The 21,882-nt window shown below is 42.2% G+C and overlaps 1 long non-coding RNA gene across 1 annotated transcript; it reads left to right on the forward strand.

The window, feature by feature from the left end:
- The first annotated feature begins 16,442 nt into the window (after positions 1 to 16,442).
- LOC309335423 lies at positions 16,443 to 21,182 on the forward strand. The gene is made up of 2 exons (XR_014153492.1): positions 16,443 to 18,192; positions 20,808 to 21,182. It is a non-coding gene; the product is annotated as an uncharacterized lncRNA (long non-coding RNA).
- Positions 21,183 to 21,882: the final 700 nt, after the last annotated feature.

Genomic DNA, 21,882 nt, shown 5'->3' on the forward strand with positions numbered 1-21,882 from the left:
TAGAATATTTCTCTCCCTGCTTACATTTCCTCTTGTGTGCATTTGCAAGCAACATGATATCTCTGCCTCACATTGCAAAGTACATGTCTTCATAAAGTTTACAAGGAGAAGCAGCAACAGCAGCTATTAGGCAGGAAAATCTGATATTCCAAGGTGCTCTGCTTGTCAGATCTCCTGCCTATTATTCCTTCCCATGCAGTTAGGGCTTTGGTGTTACTATCTTCTTTTGTTAGTTTTCAATCATTGTTTATTGAGGTTGCTACTTTTGACATTGGGATGTGGGTGGCGCTGTGGGTTAAACCACAGAGCCTAGGACTTGCCAATCAGAAGGTCGGTGGTTCGAATCTCTGCAATGGGGTGAGCTCCTGTTGCTCGGTCCCAGCTCTTGCCAACCTAGCAGTTTGAAAGCACGTCAAAGTGCAAGTAGATAAATAGGTACCACTCTGGCGGGAAGGTAAACGGCATTTCCGTGCGCTGTTCTGGTTCGCCAGAAGTGGCTGCGTCATGCTGGCCATGGAACCCGGAAGGTGTATGCCGGCTCCCTCGGCCAGTAAAGCAAGGTGAGCGCCGCAACCCCAGAGTCGGCCACGACTGGACCTAATGGTCAGCGGTTCCTTTACCTTTACTTTTACTTTTGTCATTGTGTTATGGCAATTTTGCTTTTATGAACAGGTTTGCATAACAGAGGAATTTGGTTGTTTGCTGCCGTTTTTCAGATACTTTTATTTATTTATTTTTATTTGTGATTTGGTATGCTTTCGTAAGTTGCCTAAATGCTGCAGTGCCAGCACATAAATACCAGTGCTAATCATAGACTTGTAGGGTCTGGAAAGGACCACAAGCATCATCTAGTCTAACTCCCTGCAATGCATGAATTGTTTTGCTCAACATGGGGCTTGAACCCACAACCCTAAGATTAAGAGTCTCATGTGCTGCCATCTGAGCTAATGAATAACTTCCCTGAGTCAAATAATTAAAAATGCTTTTTCAGTATGCTTAGAAAATGCTCATTTTTTATAAAACGATTCCTGCCCCCTACCCTTGCCCACATCTATCTGGCTATACTGATGGCTGATTGTATTGAGCAACTACAGTGGTACCTCAGGTTAAGAACTTAGTTCGTTTTGAAGGTCCTTTCTTAACCTGAAACTGTTCTTAACCTGAGGTACCACTTTAGCTAAAGGGGCCTCCCACTGCTGCCGTGCTGCCGCCGCACGATTTCTGTTCTCATCCTGAGGTAAAGTTCTTAACCCGAGGTACTATTTCTGGGTTAGCGGAGTCTGTAACCTGAAGCGTCTGTAACCTGAAGCGTCTGTAACCTGAGGTACCAATGTAATAATCTTTGTAAGTCATCTACTTACAAATTTACAGATAAGGAAAGCCAAATCTATATGGGTTTCTCCAGAGGGAATTATGCATCATGAGGTGGCGCCAGTGAGTTCAAGTTCTTACCTACATTCTGAGTTGCGTGTCAGGGCATGCCCTCCCCAGCTGAGATGCATTTCTAAGCAGCCCAGACTCTTGTTTGCTGAATTCAAGAGAATGATCGATGAGTAGACTAAAGAACAAATATATGGTACCAATCAAGTAAGCGGTTTCTGAGGTGGAAAATACCATCCGGAAGCTATTTGGGAGAAGGAGGAGGAGGAGGGGGAGGGGGGAAAGAGGTTGCATGAGTTCGGTTGCTGTGCCTTCTGAATGACCTAATATAATAATAAACACTCCCAAATTATTCTTGTCTGAGTTGCTTTTGAAATACATCTCTGCCTTGAGGAACATGCAGGAGCTCATATGGCCAATTTCGATGTTGTTTGGGAGAGCGGAATCTTCCACTATATTAACCATGTTGCTGGACAGAGGTCCCACGGCCCATGGTATTCTTTCTCCTGGCACCAGTTTTCTGAATCACATCTCCTGCCCCTCACTGCTACTCGTTTCACAAGGGGAAAATTGCAACTACCTGTTTGATACCAGCCTGCTTCTCTCAACAAGGAAAAATAACAACACAAATGGGGTATTTTAAATGGGGAAAGCTGGCCCTCTTCCCTCGGTGTCATGTTTATGACCTCCTCCTGCAGCTGCTATTAATTTTATGTTGTGCCCTTTCTCTCAACTTCTGAAAGAACGAGCTAACATTGTGTGCACCAAAAGAAGTTAGGGATGCCTCACTTAATTTCCATACCCTCCAACATTTCTCCAATGAAAATAGGGACATTCTATTCGCGGGTGGCGCTGTGGTCTAAACCACTGAGCCTCTTGGGCTTGCCAATCAGAAGGTTGGCAGTTTGAATCCCTGCGACGGTGTGAGCTCCTGTTGCTCTGTCCCGGCTCCTCCCAACCTAGCAGTTCGGAAGCACATCAAAGTGCAAGTAGATAAACAGGTACCTATCATTAGAGGTGATGGGAGTTGTAGTCCAGCAACATCTGCAGGGCACCCATTTCCCACCCTTTCTCAAGGGCTTATTCTTATGAGTCCATGTGATGAATTCAACATTGATGTAGCTCAGGTTGCAAAAGGGTAATGTAAGAGAACATGTCTTCCTTAATGGAGAGGTACCTGAATACTGCTGGCTATTAAGGGGAGAGCAGATGGCAATATAGCTCGCTCCTGCCAACTTAGCAGTTCAAAAGCACGTCAGAGTGCAAGTAGATAAATAGGTACCGCTCTGGCGGGAAGGTAAATGGTGTTTCTGTGTGCTGCTCTGGTTTGCCAGAAGCGGCTTAGTCATGCTGGCCACATGACCCGGAAGCTGTATGCCGGCTCCCTCGGCCAATAAAGCGCGATGAGCGCCGCAACCCCAGAGTTGGCCACGACTGGAACTAATGGTCAGCGGTCCCTTTACCTTTAAGGAAAAGCGGGACATCCTGGGATCAAAGTAGAAACCAGGATGGCTCTTGTGAATCCGGGACTGTCCCTGGGAAATAGGGAAGGAAGGATTACTTTAATAAAGTGCTTTAACGTCTTGCAATGGGCTATGTAAATGTGAGGCTACTGTTATTATTTAAATGTACATGTGTATGTCTTCGTATACATAGATCTCTTAACATGTCTGGCTTACAGCATTCCTTTTCATTGGAACAGCCAACGTACTGACACAGAACTGCTTCCTCTGCTCAAATCATCAAAGTAGCATTGCAAGCATGGGAGCTTTGAGTGAGTGATGTGCATCACAACTCCTGACCTACTAAGAACCTGCTCAGTTAGGTCATCGTAGCAATTTGCAGCCGGGCTATGGAATTTCAGAAGGTGTGGGGAGCAGATCAGTTCCAGTAATTGAACTATATAATTTAAAAGTCATTGCACATTTTCAATATGCAATAATATGATCCACTGAATATGCAGCAAAGAAGAATGGGTCAAAATGCTGAGCTCTCAGTCCTGGCAACTCTCAACTGCTTCAGAACTTCTTCTTTTCCTTCCTTAAAAAAGATAAATCTGATTTTTTTAAAAAACAAACTAGTTGCTAGAACAAATGCAATTTAATAAATGGCATTTATTATGTAACATGGGGCAGTTGCGATGAGACATTAGCTGCAAGCTTATTCCTGAATAGTAAGTTTTTAATGGCAAATGTGAATGATCTTGTACACAGTCCTATATCATGTGCAGTCAAGTGCTTAATTAAAGATGACTGGAAAGATTTATTGCAGATATTAGTGGTTCTAGACCCAGCTGTAGGGGTGGATCTACACACAGGGGGAAAACACTATAAATAACTCATAAATTAAATTGTTATAACAAAGGGGGGAAAACCCTATGTAAAATCGCTCAAAAAAGTTTTGTGCTCTGCAGCACCATCTGGTGTTGAATGTTTATAATGCATTTAAAATGCTGTTTTTTGACTAATGTAGCTGAGTCCTAGGTATGTGTCATTCATATCATGAAGGGGTTTTAGATCCAGTGGATTCAAGTCCTCTGTTTGTTTGCCCCCACCTCCCGGAATGGTCCTACTCTGTGTTGACATAACAGGCTCAGCCCAGGCCTTAGAAGACTGTGCTGCCAAATTCAAGCACCGTTATTGATCCAGACATATGCTAATCAGATCTCCTGAAAGAAGTAAACAAATAACCCTTGTAGATTTAAAGTTTAAATAAAACATTTGCAAGAACTCTTTGTGAGAAAACTATTGGGCTTTCCTTAAGCTTCAGCTGGATGAACCAAAGGCATTCCGAAGGATCTGTAAAAGCTCACATCTCCCTCATTTCAGAATTCAAGCTTTGTGGAATATGACCACCTGGAAACCATCTGAAACAGGAACATATGGTTTGATGTGCTGTTTGCAGCGTGAGGTGGCAAACCTCAGGAGAATCCTTGTCTCTTTTGTTTGAAACTGGACTGTTTCTATTGTGGTAAATGTCTGGAGAACCAATAAAAAAAGCAATGTGATCACTCCCCCCCAAAAAAAAATTCATTCTAAAACACACACACACACACACACACACACACAGAGAGAGAGAGAGAGAGAGAGAGAGAGAGAGAGAGAAACTTGCCTACATTGATTCTTAAAAATGTCAACTAAGGGCATTAGAAAGATCTGAAATGCTACATCAACAGGGGAACGTTTCCAGAGTGAGTAGATTCTGAGCTTTCATGTTAGTCCTCCTTTCATTTCAAGGTGCCTCTTGGCACTTTCCAGATGCTTGTTTTGACCCCACTGTACAATGGGGCATGTGGGGGAAGGCAGGGGAAAAGCAAGTACCTTTGCATTGCTTTTTTGGAACGAATTGCTCAAGTTCCAAGTTTTACTCCGTTTCCATCTCTGTTGCTTGAGGAAGCAGCACTCTTGATGGCTTTCCGCTTGTTGTTTTTATATATTTTGGCATGTGCTGTCCAGTTCTAGCGGAGATGTTTGCGCTTCTCCTAAACATATTTATGTGGGGCAGCTTAAGCAAAACTTTTGAAGTGGTGGCCTCCCAGGTCAGCGAAAGGAAGGCCTGTGTTTTTCTCCAGGGGGAACAAGCTTTATTCACCTTCCCTCTGAAATTGGTAACACTTCTTAGAAAGCCACTAGAGCCCTCAACACACAGTGCTAAATACTGCTGAGCTCCATGGGACCTTAGCAAGTGCGCAAAGGATTGCCGACTGCACATCTAAACCACACACACTTAAACTTGGAGAACAAAGAATCTGAGTTGCTAAGGCTTCATTTGCCTTACACTTTATTTTGAAAGATATCAAAAGATGGCCTAGTGGTTAGAGTGTTGGACAAGGACTTGGGGAAGCTCCACCTGGTACGCAAGCTGAGATCCTACCTGCCCGCAGACTGTCTTGCCAGAGTGGTGCATGCTCTAGTTATCTCTCACTTGGACTACTGCAATGCACTCTATGTGGGGCTACCTTTGAAGGTGATCCGGAAACTAATCCAGAATGCGGCAGCTAGACTGGTGACTCGGAGCGGCCGCTGAGACCATATAACACCGGTCTTGAAAGACCTACACCGGCTCCCAGTATGTTTACGAGCACAATTCAAAGTGTTTGTGCTGACCTTTAAAGCCCTAAACGGCCTTGGTCCAGTATACCTGAAGGAGCGTCTCCACCTCCATCGTTCTGCCCGGACACTGAGGTCCAGCGCTGAGGGCCTTCTGGCGGTTCCCTCGCTGCGAGAAGCCAAGTTACAGGGAACCAGGCAGAGGGCCTTCTCGGTAGTGGCACCCTCCTTGTGGAACGCCCTCCCACCAGATGTCAAAGAGAAAAATAACTACCAGACTTTTAGAAGAAATCTGAAGGCAGCCCTGTTTAGGGAAGCTTTTAATGTTTAATAGGTTATTGTATTTTAGTGTTCTGTTGGAAGCTGCCCAGAGTGGCTGGGGAAACCCAGCCAGATGGATGGGGTATAAATTATTATTATTATTATTATTATTATTATTATTATTATTATTATTATTATTAACTAGGGTTCAAATCCCCACTCAGGTATGAAGAACACTGGGTGACCATGGACCAGCCACTGTCTCTTAGCCTTGTCTACCTTACAGGGTTGTTGTGACGATAGAAGCGAGGGAGCTAGGCACACCACCCTGAGCTGTTTGGAGGAAAGGTGGGGTATAAATGTAAAAGAAATAAACAGATTAAACCAGGGGCCAAGCCAAATTTTCACCAATAAAATCATTCAGGGTAACTGGGGATGTGTGGGTTGAAACCATCAAGGAAGAGTTTCATGAATCCCTCAAGTTTCCTGCACTCTGTTCACTGCATATGTGTTCCCTTCTTATCCCAACCTGCACTTTTAGTGCTGATGGCTACCTGTGAAGATAACTTCCATGTATGATATGATGCATGCTCCATCCAAGAAAGGTGGGATGTAAATATAATAATTAATAACACATATAAATCCATAGTGGTAATATAAGGCTTACTCTACCACTTCTCTTATTTGTGTCTGTCTGTCTGTCTGTCTGTCTGTCTGTCTGTCTGTCTATCTATCTATCTATCTATCTATCTATCTATCTATCTATCTAAGCACTGTGGTCTAAACCACTGAGTCTCTTGGGCTTGCTGATCAGAAGTTTGGCGGTGCGAATCCCCGCAATGGAGTGAGCTCCTGTTGCTCTGTCCCACAGCTCCTGTTGCTCTGTCCCAGCTCCTGCCAACCCAGCAGTTCGAAAGCATGCCAGTGGAAGCAGATAAAAAGGTACCGCTGTGGCGGGAAGGTAAACAGTGCTTGCATGAGCTCTGGTTCCCTTCATGGTGTTCCGTTGCGCCAGACGTGGTTTAGTCATGCTGGCCACATGACCCGGAAAGCTGTCTGCGGACAAACGTCAGCTCCCTCGGCTAATTTACATTTACTTTTACCTTCACCTTTACCTTCACCTTTACCCACACACCCACACCTGCAAAACTTGGAAGCAGTGAACTGAAAGAGGAGACTGAGAGAAGGTATGATTGTTGTTGTTGTTGTTTAGCCATTTAGCCGACTCTTCGTGACCCCATGGACCAGAGCACGCCAGGCACTCCTGTCTTCCACTGCCTCCTGCAGCTTGGTCAAACTCATGTTCGTAGCTTCGAGAACACTGTCCAACCATCTCGTCCTCTGTCGTCCCCTTCTCCTTGTGTCCTCCATCTTTCTCAACATCAGGGTCTTTTCCAGAGAGTCTTCTCTTCTCATGAGGTGGCCAAAGTATTGGAGCCTCAGTTTCAGGATCTGCCCTTCCATTGAGCACTCAGGGCTGATTTCCTTAAGAATGGATAGGTTTGATCTTCTTGCAGTCCATGGGACTCTCAAGAGTCTCCTCCAGCATCATAATTCAAAAGCATCAATTCTTTGGCAATCAGCCTTCTTTATGGTCCAGCTCTCACTTCCATACATCACTACTGGGAAAAACCATAGCTTTAACTATTCGAACCTCTGTTGGCAAGGTGATGTCTCTGCTTTTTAAGATGCTGTCTAGGTTTGTCATTGCTTTTCTCCCATGAAGCAGGTGTCTTTTAATTTCGTGACTGCTGTTACCATCTGCAGTGATCGAAGGTATGATAGTCACCTTCAAATATCTCAAGGGCTGTCAAATGGAAGATAGAGCGAGCTTGTTTTCTTCTGCTCTGGAGGGTAGGTCCTAAACCAATGGATTCAAGTTACAAGAAAGGAGATTCTGACTAAATATCAGGAAGAACTTTCTGACAATAAGAGCTATTTGACAGTGGAATGGTCTCCCTTGGGAGATTGTGGACTCTCCTTCATTAGAAATTTTGCAGCAGAGGTTGGACGGCCATCTGTCATGGATGCTTTAGTTGAGATTCCTGCATTGCAGGGGGACTAGACTACCCTAGAAGGTGCCTTCTAACTCTACAATACTATAATTATATGAGTGGAATGATGCTTTTTGCCACAAGGGAAACACCAGCTTTCACTTCCCTGCGACAAACTCATTTCAGTTGGTCTTCTTGTGTCAGGTGCTGAAAATCAACATCAGTAACAAGGCTGTTCTACAAGACAACAGTCTTGCTGTGGAGAGAAAACAACATTTTTTTATTAAAAACAACAACTTGGCAGTGGTTGTACGTATGTGTGTGCAAATGCAGTTTTAACAGATACTTCCAAAGCTGGGTGCATGAGGGATGAGGGAGAATTACCACATAAGGCCGCTGACTTTCCGTGTTAGGCAAGTGCAAAGCAGCTGTGGAGCATACGAAGTAATGAAACAAGAAGTCCACAAATGATGCTATATTTGCTCTGAAAATGAGGTTGCTTAAAAAACCAAACCAAAACAAATAAAGCAAACCACCCTCCCCTGAGATATATTTGCATTCCACGAAGAGTGATCATATTTTGTTTCAGAGAAGTGGAATAAATGAGTAATTTCTTGGATTATAGTAGCTTTGATCCATAATAAAATCTGAAGAAGGCAAGCTTTGTTTCCCCACCAAACGTTTAAGTCGCAAGGCTTCTCCCAAAGACTCCCGAGAACTAAAGTTTGTTAAGGGTGCTGGCGATTGTAGCTCTGTTAGAGGTAGGCGACAGTTCCCAGGGTTCAATAAACACAGTGGAGCTTACTTCTGAGTAGTCATGCAATGGATCAAGAACGCACTGGTTTTATTTTGCTGATAACATAAATGGTTCTATCTGCTTTTATAATTGTATTTTCCATTGTTGTAACCTGCTCTGGGAACTTATGTTCAAGGGCAGGTAAGAAATATTATAAATAAATTGAAATGTCGTCATGGTCAGGTAGCCCTTAAACTGATATTTAATGTGAGACCTGCTGCAAACAGGTGTTCCTGCAAAGAGGATTTGCAACAAGAAGAAATAAAGAAATAGACCTGCAACAAGCCAGAGTCACATGAGGAGGAGGAGGAGGAGAAGAAGAAGAAGAAGAAGAAGAAGAAGAAGAAGAGGAGGAGTAGTAGTTTGGATTTGATATCCCGCTTTATCACTACCCGAAGGAGTCTCAAAGCGGCTGACATTCTCCTTTCCCTTCCTCCCCCACAACAAACACTCTGTGAGGTGAGTGGGGCTGAGAGACTTCAGAGAAGTGTGACTGGCCCAAGGTCACCCAGCAGCTGCATGTGGAGGAGCGGGGACGCGAACCCGGTTCACCAGATTGCAAGACTACCGCTCTTAACCACTACACCACACTTGCATGTGACCAACCTGGTGATTGCCCATGCATCCTGACTGGACAAATGGTTTAAATAAAACTCTACACAACTGAGTCACTTGACTTCAAGCTTTCGTATGACAGCTTGAGTAGTAATCAATTGCTTTGCTTGAGCAACAAAATTAATATAAGAGAAACATTTTTGTTATGTGGTCTGCAGCAGAGGGGTGGAAGGAGGAGAGAATTTAGATGGAGAATGGCAGGGGAGTTGCCCTGGAAAAGTGGGAAAGATTCAGGAATGAATTAGTATTTTTTGGTCCTCTTGGTCGAAAAGGAGGACAACAAATAAATAAATAAATAAATAAATAAATAGACACAATGATTGCCTTTGGTTAATTTGAAATTGCTCTGTGATAGACCACTGGATGATTAAAAGACTATGTCCTGATCTCTCTATTAACTAACCACGACATAAATAAATATCCCAGTGTGATGTATGCAAGTGATTGCTCTGACGTTTTCTGGGAAGAGTCCACATACTTGTGCATCACTTATTCACATGTTTGGTATAACTTTGTCTCTTGCTTTGTACACAGTCCAGAGAATCAGATCTGCCTTCTTGGACCTTGCGAAAGTTACTTTGTATTTAATATTGATGCTATCTTCTCTAGCAGGATGGGGAACATGTTACTCCTCAGATGTGGTTGGAGTATAATTCCCATCACCCCTGAGCACATTGGCTGGGGTCGATGGGGGAACTGGAGTCCCACAACATCTTGAGGGCCACAGCTTCCTCATCTAAAGGACAAACTCAACCCTGCCGATAATCTCTAAAACAAGTATGGGTCGCAAGACTTCATTAAGGAGACACCATTCTCCCTTACATACCTTAATTTCCGAAGGCCCAGATCTGAACATCTAGCACTGTGCATACTGTATTAATGGGGAAATATTCCCTCGGTGGTGTGCCAAATTAGGCTCTACAGATCACAATTTATGTCCATTGAAAAATAGCACTAGCCAAGCATTCTGTGAATGTGGCCAGGAAACAAACTCCGATGTGGAGCAATGCATAAGGGGGGAATGGAGATAAACTTGGAGGAAAGGAACGCCCTCCCACCAGATGTGAAAGAAAACAACAACAACTACCAGACTTTTAGAAGACATCTGAAGGCAGCCCTGTTTAGGGAAGCTTTTAATGTTTGATGCATTACTGTATTTTAATATTTTGTTGGAAGCCGCCCAGAGTGGCTGGGGAAGCCCAGCCAAGATGGGCGGGGTATAAATACATTATTATTATTATTATTATTATTATTATTATTATTATTATTTCATAATGATGGGAATTTTGTTAGTTGCACATAATAACTACACATGTTTTGCTGCACCATGTACACCTACACCCTGCATCTACATCACATTTGTTTTCTTGTTTGTTTGTAGACCACCCTTGTTCCAATGGATCTCAGGGTAGGAGACACAAATAATAATGTTACATATAAAACCAAAGCGTCAGCAAACTATTGAAGCATTCAAATGCTTCACCTGGGGTTTAGAGCAAACACATCTGACCTACAGTCCTTACCCCAATGCCTGTGCTTTTTCAGTTGCCTTCAAGAAATCATCAATAAGGGGAACAGTCGTATCTCCAAAGGAAGGGAGCTCCACAGCAGAGAAAAGGCCTTTCTCTGGGCCATGAGATGAGCTTCCCTAAGTAGGCCTAAGTAGGCAGACGTGCCTTAACCATATATAGGTCATGGCTTCTATATCTACTGTGAAACTATAAGCCAAAGATAAGTATCTGGGTTTATATCTGGCAAATCTAACTTCTTGTATTGACTGTTGGCATCCAGGAATGATCTACTTCCATAAGACTGTAACCCTTGCGATGGTTTGTTTTTCTGTAAAGGTTGAGTAAAAGGCCCAGTCTCTTTGAAGTTTATTAATCATGAGTATTTCTGGAGTCGATTTCAGCATGATGCATAGTCTCCTTTACAAATCGGAAATGTATGCACTGACATTTCTAATCTCATGGAGTACAGGCCTTTGGAAACAGAAGACAAATGAGAACAATATGGGCCTTTTTCATTGCTCTGAGAGAAATTAAGGGGACAGAGAAATGGTTTGCAGATTTGGAAATCTGAATCCATGAAGGCAAGGTCTCTTTGCTATCTGAGGCTCTCTGCTGATATAGAAAAGCTGTGGTTAATTTTCATTTGAGACAGTGATAGTTATCTGTTGCTACACACAACACAGGCATTGTGCTGCCTATAATTTATATTTTTAAAATATAAATTTGGGTACTGAGGTGTTACAATGCATGGGGCGGCAGTAAGTTATTTCAGGATTGGCCAGAGAGCATATGCCAGATATTCAATTACACATGGTTGAAATGATTGCACATAATTTAGCCACAGCTGAAGAAGAAAGGTTGCTGGAGATGTGCAAACACAAACTGCTCAATCCATGGACAAGTTTTGCCTTTAGATGCTGATGGAGCAATCCCCTTAGCTCTGTTGCATTCCTCCCTAGAAGTATAATGACTTTGTTGAACTCTACAAGAGCTCCTGTAGTTGCAAAATCAGCTGTTTCCCTTGGAAAAGTTAAGGAAATAATAGACAAAGTCTGTGAAATATTGGGATTTTTTTATTTTTATGTTTACAGCAGTGACATAACATTTTTTTAAAACACACACACACACACAAACAGAGAGAGAGAGAGAGAGAGAGAGAATTTATCCATTAAATTCAATATGGAGGCAGAAAGAGGCTGTAGTTTCTAAAAAGAATTTTACTACAGAAGCCAACTCATTGGGGCAAATGAATCACCAGTAGCTGGTGTTGCTGTGTGCTTTCTAACAAACTTTTCTCAAAAGCCCTTAAAAAATTTCTCAGCTGATTTCAGTGGAGACCCGTCCATTATGCCACGGTCAAATTTTGCAAGGGGGGAAAAAGAGACGAAAACTAACAAACTGTTCTTCTTTTAAAAATGTTAGCAGTTCAGTGTTCCTGGGAAAAATTCTGAAAATATACCTCTGGAATTTTGCCCTGCCCTGTTCCAGTCCAGTAACTGTGCTGGAAAAACAGAATCGCAATATCTGTGCCAGATATTTAGGAGAACCTGAGATTGTTGTCACATTAAGGCAACCTTAGCTTTTCCTGTGAAATGGGACCCAGAGGTCACACTGAGTTGAACAACATGAACCAAATCCTTCGTTTTCATCTATCTTTGCTTATGTGGTTAAACTCAGCCTGAGTTTCATGAGAGCTAGTGTGGTGTAGTGGTTAAGAGCGGTGGACTCATAATCTGGGGAACAGGGTTCGCGTCCCCGCTCCTCCACATGCAGCTGCTGGGTGACCTTGGGCCAGTCACACTTCTTTGAAGTCTCTCAGCCCCACTCACTTCACAGAGTTTTTGTTGTGGGGGAGGAATGGAAAGGAGACTGTTAGCTGCTTTGAGACTCCTTAGGGTAGTGATAAAGTGGGATATCAAATCCAAACTCCTCTTCTTCTTCTTCTTCATGAGCACCGCTTCACACAATGATACATACACGTGTCCCAGTTTAGCAAGCACATCCTGTGGCAGCATCTGAAACAGTCTTAGAGGTCGGTTTTATATGGATTTTATAATTGTTCAAGTTACTTGTGCACGTGCAGGAATTGCATACCTAGAAAATGCAGTGGTAATAAATGGACCAATCTTACCTGACACTGTATATTCCAAAAGTACGTAATTTTAATATGTGGGTCTGACCGTATGGCAAGAGTCATTAGTTACATTGCATGCTATGCTTCTTCAGGTAAGTCTGTCTTAGATTCCAGAAAAACACTTCTAACGCATAATATGTAACTCCAGGCACTGGAAAGGGTGGCGGACATGGCAAAACCAACAAAAGAATCGAACCTTTGGGTACCTTCAATATATGGAGCACAACTGCAGCTTGCCCTTTCTTTTCTAAACCAGGTGGTTTTCTATGATCTTGCAGTCAAATCCTGAGCCTGCCACGCTTGGTGTCTGAAAGACACAGATGACACGCTTGGTGTCTGAAAGACACAGATGACAGCTTCCATCCCATTTTTTTTATTTTTTTTTTGCTATTGTGCTATAGCTTATCTTCCTAGTTTCCCTCCTTTCTGTTTTTGCTGAAAATCATGTGTTTTAAACACATCCAGGGTGTTCCCTCTTTTGCAGAAAGCAGCCCTCTGTCTGAAGGAGTCTTTCATCTGAAGTACTGTCCAGTCCAAGCCTGGTTTGAATATAAAGGGCTGTCTCCAATGAAGTCATTCATTAGTGCAATGGGATGTCTTCTCCCTCTCCTTCCACTGCACCCCCCCCATGCTCCTTGTGTTGTTGTTGTTGTTTAGTCATTTAGTCATGTCCAACTCTTTGTGACCCCATGGACCAGAGCATGCCAGGCACTCCTGTCTTCCACTGCCTCCCACAGTTTGGTCAAACTCACATTGGTAGCTTCAAGAACACTGTCCAACCATCTCGTCCTCTATCGTCCCCTTCTCCTTGTACCCTCCATCTTTCCCAACATCAGGGTCTTTTCCAGGGAGTCTTCTCATCTAATGAGGTGGCCAAAGTATTGGAGCCTCAGCTTCAGGATCTGTCCTTCCAGTGAGCACCCAGGGCTGATTTCCTTAAGAATGGATGAGTTTGATCTTCTTGCAGTCCATGGGACCCTCAAGAGTCTCCTCCAGCACCATAATTCAAAAGCATCAATTCTTCGGTGATCAGCCTTCTTTATGGTCCAGCTCTCACTTCCACACATCATTACTGGGAACACCATAGCTTTAACTATACAGACCTTTGTCGTCAAGGTGATGCTCCTTGTGGTTTCCTCAACCCTCTGGGGAAGATTTGGGGAGAATAGGGAAAAGAGGGTGGGGGAGTCTTGTGGTGAAGGTGAAAGTCCCTGCTCTAATGGGGCAGCTTTTTTTTTTTTTTTTTTTTTGAGACAAAGGGACTTGACATTAGTATTACCCAGAATCCAATTTCATATGTGAATTAGTTCTTGGCCCCCCACCCCCAATTTATAAATTGATGCTTTAAACATACTACTTTGAGTTTAGGCTTTAAGGTTCATGAATATGAATTCAAAGCAAGGAGTGACATTTAATCTGCAATTGTTCAAGTACTGGTCAGCTTGTGTCACAGTGTGCGGTAAGGCAATGAAGGTCTCGTGGTTGGGTTATTGCTTAGAAATTGGGCAAATTGAGCCTGACTAAGCCCACTGTGTCTTCTGTTTTGCAATTTTGATCCAGCAACCTTTTCATCATCTGCCAGAGTTGGAGCATAGAACTTAATGAATTGTCCAGAAATGGTTCTCTGGATCGTGACCAGAACAACTCAAAGGGACTCTTGCAGCTGCAAGTGTTTTGTGGGTTGGATGACAAAATGTTGTATACATGATACAGATTCGACTGCTGCCGCTGCAGTAAAATAATGGGGCCGTGCTCAAGAGAATTGGATTATGGAATCGTAATTGTCTCGAAGGATTGAGGGGACTGCTTTGCCACTGGTGTAAATCAGCATAGTCATATCTGAAGCCCAGCCCAACCACATGTTAACAGGAGCTTATTTTTTATTGTTCTGATGAGATTTTTATACATGCTGAGGAAAATGACAACCATACCACGTGCGATGTTTTGGATATACATCAAATCCTTCATAGCAGCCGACCAAAGAGACTGCTGTTGAATTGCTTAAAAGAATACAATTGATGGGACTATCCCATTAACAAATGCACAGCAGTACAAGGACAATATGAAGAAAGAATCAAATGCACTAAAAGTCTGTGATATGTGGACACAGGCATGCAATAGAGCCATATGGCTATGGGAATGGTTGTTTTTTTTTTTTTAAAAAAAATTAAGATTCGACAATAACAATAGATCAACAGTAACTAATACATCAATTCATTACAGTTGACCATCTTTAAAGAATATCTGAAAAACTATTGTAATAATAAACATCTCCTGGCAGAACTAGAATGATTCTTGAAAAATAAGAAACATTGTTTTTGGTATCTGATAAAAATAAAGAAAGTACAGTAATACAGTAATTTGGAACTGTGTGGAAAGAACAATAGAAATAATAATACAATGAGTCTAATCAGAAGTTAAATGTGTTTCTTCTTTCTTTAAATTCTTTTTTTAATTAATTTTTCTTTTCTTCTCCCCCCCTTTTCTCTCCCCCCTCCTTCCTCCTTTGATTCCCCCCCCCCTTTCTTCTCACTTTCTTCTTTTAGTCTCCTTTTTCCTGATTTGCTAAGAAAGAGATGAAGCTAATTATGGCTATGGGAATGTTTTGAAGGTGTGTCTGTATTGCTGGTCTGGTGTGGAACCTAAGCAGGTTTAGCTGCCCGGATAGGAGACTGCCTGGCAACTGAACGCAAGCTGCTTGAGCAATTTGGAGGAAGAGTGGGGTAGAAGTCCAATACGCAAATATGGAAACAATCTATAATCATATTGCAATGGCTTTTCTTTAACTCCCTCCCTCCCCTTCATTTCTGATTTCTGCATCATCCAAGGCTGTGGCATTTCATACTGGAAAATCTTTAAAGTGTAACTGATTCTTAGACTGCATCTGAACTGGAAATGGCCCAGGTCTGCTGAATGTCAACATTTGGGTTTGTCAACTTCATTTTCTCCAATATAATTTTTTATTGAGTTTTCCAAAATTTCTCAAATTAGCTTCAAATTAGATAATTGCATAACAACTTTGTTTCGTAGATTGACTTCCCACCCACAGCTCCACAGTGTTTTTATTTAAACCTTTTTCTATTGCATTATATAAGAAACCATTATCTATTACAAAGAAACCCTCCAATACAATTATTTTATTGGGAATTGTCAACTTCATGAGTCTAAGGCTGTGTTTTCAAAGGTGCTGCTTTCCTTTCACATGGCCGTTTGAAGCAATAAAGTTATATTCACTGAAAAATAAGGAATCAGACACTGATGTTTACATTTATACACGAGCTGCTATCTTGGGCTGGAAACCCATCTTGACAACAGCACTATTTCTGCAACACCACTAAGTGGTCTATGGCAGCAGGTAGCCAACGTGGGGCCCTCTAGATGTTTTGGACTACAACTCCCATCAGCCCCAGCGAGTGTGGGCAATTGTCAGGGATGATGGGAATTGTGGTCCACAACATCTGGAGGGCACCGGTTTGGCTATTCCTGGCTTGTAGTTCCAGGAGCAGTGGGCGTAGGGCCATTGGGAGTTGGAAAGGAGTAAGAATGACAGGACAATATATTGGGATCAAATTGGCCACAACTTTATTGATTACAGAAGTCAGTAGGTTTTGGCATAGTCATTGGGTGTGTATTATGAAGCAACCAGCCCATTTGCTGGGTGATTATTCTTTCACGGTCGATCCTGGGTTTAGGATCACCTTATGACTTGCATCAGTTCTGAGCATTCCCTCCAGGATGCCATGTGGGGAATTCTATGGCCTGTCTGGGCATTTGGACAGAATCTTATCCCCTGGACCCCTTTAATGGGGTACCTTGGTGGGTAAATGTACCCCTTATTCCTCAAGGGTCTCTCTTACAGGACACACTGTTTCTTCAGTTTTCCTAGCAGTAGCCCTTAAATTGAGAGGAGGGGAGGACTTTTGTGAGTGCTCGAAAGGAATACACACAAAATGAGGATGTTCATGCCTTCCTAACAACCACAGACTTCTCTCGGTTTTGGATAGGACCATTGGGTGCCTCCAGATACTAGTTTGTAGGAGGGATTCAAGCACATTAGGGTTGCATGTTTAAAGTAGATTAAAGTGCTCTGTTGCCCTTGCACAACAAATTGTGAGATGTAAAGGTGCAGTCAAGTGCATTCCGACAGAGGACTAACAGCCTCCATGTTCTAACCGGTTGCTGTGACAACCAGTTTGTCGGTTGCTGGTAGTTTTGAAAGATAACTGCTCAGTTGCAGTCACCTCAGGACCAACTTCCCTCTGGTATAGTTTATTTGCTTCTTATGTAACCTAAGCCTGCCTTCAGGTACAGTTCTGTAAACCTGAATGAATCTGAGAGTAAAATAGTTTTATATTAACATGAATCAGATTCGTGTGTGTATTCTTTAAGAGGGATTCAAAGGGATTTTTAACCTGGAAGGCATCTTTATTAGTAGAACTCAGACGAGTCAGCAACAAGCTGATTGCTGCACAAACTTATAAAGGGGATTGTTTAACTCTGCTAAAGTAAACCTTCCCATACAAATTCCCCCCTTTTTTGCTGGAGGGGAGATGGACATTTTGCAGTTTGGAAATGGGTGGGGGTGAACAAATGATTAAGGGGAAGATGTGTAAACACCTCACAAGCAAATCGGGATGAATGCAGGACAACTGCCCATTGTCTTGTAACCGCTCTGTAAACAAATGAGAACATATGCTCAGGGAAGACCAGAAACAGTCAAACCACCATGTCAGCTTTGTCCAAGTCAATCAGGATGGATGCTTGATAAAAAGGTCATCTCAAGGAGCCTCAAAATGCTCCTTTGTCTTGACCTTAACAGGAGGCTTACAGTGATAAAGTGTGAGAAACTCTGGCAGCACTGTAAACATGATGTGGTTTATAATAAAAAGCCAAAGAAAGCAAGGAAAAAGAAAAAAAAAGAGAGAGCAATGTCTCCTGGGGCACAGCATCAGTGTAGTTCACTGCTGTGTTGATGGTGCTGGAGGAAAGATTGCACAATTTAGTCAAATTTGCAGATGGCACTTTTCAGGAGAAAGAATACGGGAAACATTTCCAATATATCCAGCGCTGAATCCTGCCGGAAGATTTGTGAGCAGCTGTATTGGGTATGCCAGGGCTCAGCACGAAGACATCATTCCTGTTTGTTGATTAAGGTGCTAAATTGTCTAAAGCTGTCTCTGCTGTCATCTCTTAGAGGAGGGATCTCAACTTGTCATGAGGAGGGACCCACTTGGAACTTCAACCTGCGGTAGGAAACTCAGTTCCAAGAGACTGCAGTGAGGGCCTAGCAGTAAAGAAGAGGAGGCATGGGAGAGGAGACCAGTGATAAAGAGGTGGAGCCTATGCACTCTGATTGGAGCCAAGGACTGAAGAGGCCATGGACCCAGTTGTGGAGATTTCAACAAACCATCTCATTGGAAGGTCTTTTATTATGATGCTCTCAGCTCAGCTGGTACCCGCATTGGATGTGAAATTATTTTTATACAGTGGTACCTCGGGTTAAGAACTTAATTCATTCTGGAGGTTTGTTCTTAACCTGAAACTGTTCTTGATCTGAGGTACCACTTTAGCTAATGGGGCCTCCTGCTGCCGCCGCGCTGCCGGACCATGATTTCTGTTCTCATCCTGAAGCAAAGTTCTTAACCCAAGGTACTATTTCTGGGTTACTGGAGTCTGTAACCTGAAGCGTCTGTAACCCGAGGTACCAATGTATATGTAATAATTTTCCATTGTTTTTATATCTGCAATTTTTATATATGTTTTTGCTGCATTGAGAAATTACATTGAGATGCTTCAGAGGAAATAATTCACAAATCAAATGAAAACAACAACACTGGCAACAATACTGTAGTTCAGGCATAGGCAAACTCACCCTCCAGATGTTTTGGGACTACAACTCCCATCATCCCTGACCACTGGTCCTGCTAGCTAGGGATGATGGGAGTTGTAGTCCCGAAACAACTGGAGGGCCAAGTTTGCCTATGCCTGCTGTAGTTCTTTATCTCATGACCCCTTTATAATTTCACTGCATTATTCCAAATGCTTTGACTTGCCATTTGGAAACCAGAAATAAAGGCTTAAGGATCCAAAATCAGATAGCATGAGAAAATGAGATTTTATTTGCATTCTCCAAAGCCCGCAAGGGCAAAGTGGAGAAAACGAGGATCTTTTTCCCCTTCTCTTCTGCATTTCTCCAGCCTCATCCTTATGTAGGATTAAACAAAAAGAGCAAGCAAGCCGCTTCAAAGCAAATGAGGCCCTTAATTTAGCATGGAGCAAAGATGGCTAGCTGTTAAGGTATTATCAGATTACTATAAAGGCTCTCTTGGTCTCAGGAGGCTCTGGTTTGGTTCCCGGCATTGCTGTTAGAGCTGGAAGTCGTAACCACAGATTATAGCAATGAGCGTCCAAATTTCCATATCCCAGCCAAAGATGCTGCTCCCTCAAGTCGCTATTTAACTGGGTCTTCTGTTTACACGATAAATAGTGTAATTGCCCTTGTATAAGCATAGCCCGAGGGAGCTGAGTTTTCAGTTACCGATTATCTCTGCAAAGGAAATGAATGAGGGCTTATCCAAGCTGTGTGCAAGTGACCTCTCAGATTTCTCCTCCCTACTTTTGAGCAGAGGAATTGAGGAGGGGGAAACCATTTCACCCCATTTCTCCAGAGAAACACGACCATGTCAGCACTGCCAGGCATGAGCATGGGTTGGCACAGAAGGAAGAAACAGAGGAGATAGGCTGAGTGGTGTGAACCTGAATTGGGAGGGTGGGATCTCCCCCTTCAACCCTGTTGCTTAGGAAGAGGAATCAGGGATGACAGCTCCCACACACCCTTTTCGTGCAGAGTGGAAAGGCTCAGTGGAATCTCAGGAGGGCTTGGAGCCACAGAGGGGCTTACTGTCTTACTGCCTAGAGGCCTTCACAGGTAGGAGCAGACCTACTCACCTTGAAAGAGAAGGCACCTGCAATCTCAACATCCCTGCAGGGTGAGCAAATCTTGCAAGTGAGCATGCCTAACTTCATCTTTAAAATCTTGGCAGGTAGGGCAGGGAAACTGTTGGGACATCTTCATTGCTTCTACCCAGTTCTGAACTTCTCAACCTGCTCTTGAACTCCTGAATTCTGACTCGTGAGCTTTGTGTCTGCTGCTGAGCCTGTGCTGAACAAAGACCTATTTCTTACTTACAAGTTAGAAACTCTGCTTGCATTTTTTAATATATATAAATTGTTATTAGTTTTTTAACATATCATTTTCAACAATAATTAAACATACTTTTATATCTTATACCATTTTTTTTACTTCCATCAATCACATCTGAAAATTTTCCAATCTATTCACTTAATATACATTTCTTACTTTCACTATTACATTTAAATCTCATAACTAATATCTATTCTTTCTCTACTTTGCAATGTTTCATATATTTCTCCTTACAAAACTTCTTGTAGTCCTATTAGCATAATTTGTTGATTACAGTTGCTCTTCAAATAGTTCATATATTTCTTCCAGTCTTGTGGTAATCTCTGGTCCTGCAGGTTTCAAATCCTTCCTGTCGTTTTATCTAATTCTGCATAGTCCATTAATTTTGTCTGGCATTCTTCTTTCATCGGAATTTCTTCTTGTTTCCATTTCTGGGCTAACAATACTCTTGCTGCTGTTGTTGCATATAAGAACAATTTAACATCTTGTCTATTAATATCCTCACCTATAATACCAAGTAAAAATGCTTCTGGTTTTTTAAAAATGTATATTTCAAGATCTTTTTAATCTCATTATATATCATTTCCCAGAAGTTTTTTTTTTTTTTACTTTCTTACATTCCCAAGAAAGTATGTTGAGGGGCAGGAGCCAAGACACACCATTAGCAGTGACAATAGCATATAATGTTATCCAGGTGGCAAATCACAGAAATCACAGAAAATTTGCCACCTGGATAACCATGCAGGGAAGGGGCTGTGTTTACTTTGCACCATGTTGTTCTACCCCATCAACATTTAGTGTTAAAAGTCATTGCATCCTTGGCAAGCAGTTTTATGAACCTGACATGTTTCATTCTTTTGTAGAGAAACAGTAAACGTTTTATTGGACACAATGTATGGAATCCCAGAAGCTGCTGGAGCATCTGGAGGAATGATGCAAATATAAAGTGATTTGATACACTCTGCTTCTTGGAAAAGTTGCATTTGTAGAAGGGAGGGGGTGGGAATATCCCCCCTCATGGTTTCTTCTTTTCAGCTCTTGAAATGGACACAGAAAGAAATATGAGTTGGAAATATTAAAAACTGAACCAAACCCAAACCAAAGGAACCTGGCCGATAGTGGATTTGCATCAAATAATGAATTCATGTTTTCAATTGTCTGGATGTAATTTCAAGGGGTGCCTTATTAGAAACTTTAACTATCATATGAGAATGCCTCATTAAAAACTTTAAACATTATTGCTCTGCTGGAGTCTCCTGTGGATAGATTTCCTTTCTCACCTCTGCCAGATGATCGAGTTTAGAGGTAGGTACAATGTGGAAAAATCACTTGTGCATTCATTCAACACTTCCATACCCTGGGAGGAAGGGGGGGGGGAGTAGTGGAAATGGCTTGAATTTATAGATCTATAAAGTTTTTTTGACACTTGCATTGTTTTTAAATGGACTTTTTATAAATGGGATTTTTGAATCTGCTCACGTTTTACTCCAATATTTTGTGGTTCATTAACCTTTTGGCCTGGAAAATCATGGAAAGTTCAGCCATGCACACATGTCAGCACGGCAAAAGGAGACTTGTAGTCCAAATCTGGTGGGCACCACACTGGCAACCCTTGATGTATATAGTCATATACATTAAACCTGTGTTTGACTCAGCGTGTTGTAGGCTGAAAGAAAATTATATGAAAATGATGTACTGGTGGTATTTGACTCCTAGTAAGTTAGCAAAAATGTACAAATATCTGTTGGAAATGTGAAGAAAAAGAAGGTACCCTTTATCATATGTGGTGGACCTGGAATACTGGAAGGTATTAAAAGCATTCTGGGAAATGGTATATAATGAATTGAAAAAATATATTTAAGTAACTTTTATAAAGAAACCAGAAGCCTTTTTATTAGAAATTGTAGGTACCGAGGTTCCAAAGGAGCAGAAAAGTCT

Source organism: Podarcis erhardii, assembly GCF_964252035.2.
Source record: "Podarcis erhardii genome assembly, chromosome: 2".
Lineage (NCBI taxonomy): Eukaryota > Metazoa > Chordata > Lepidosauria > Squamata > Lacertidae > Podarcis > Podarcis erhardii.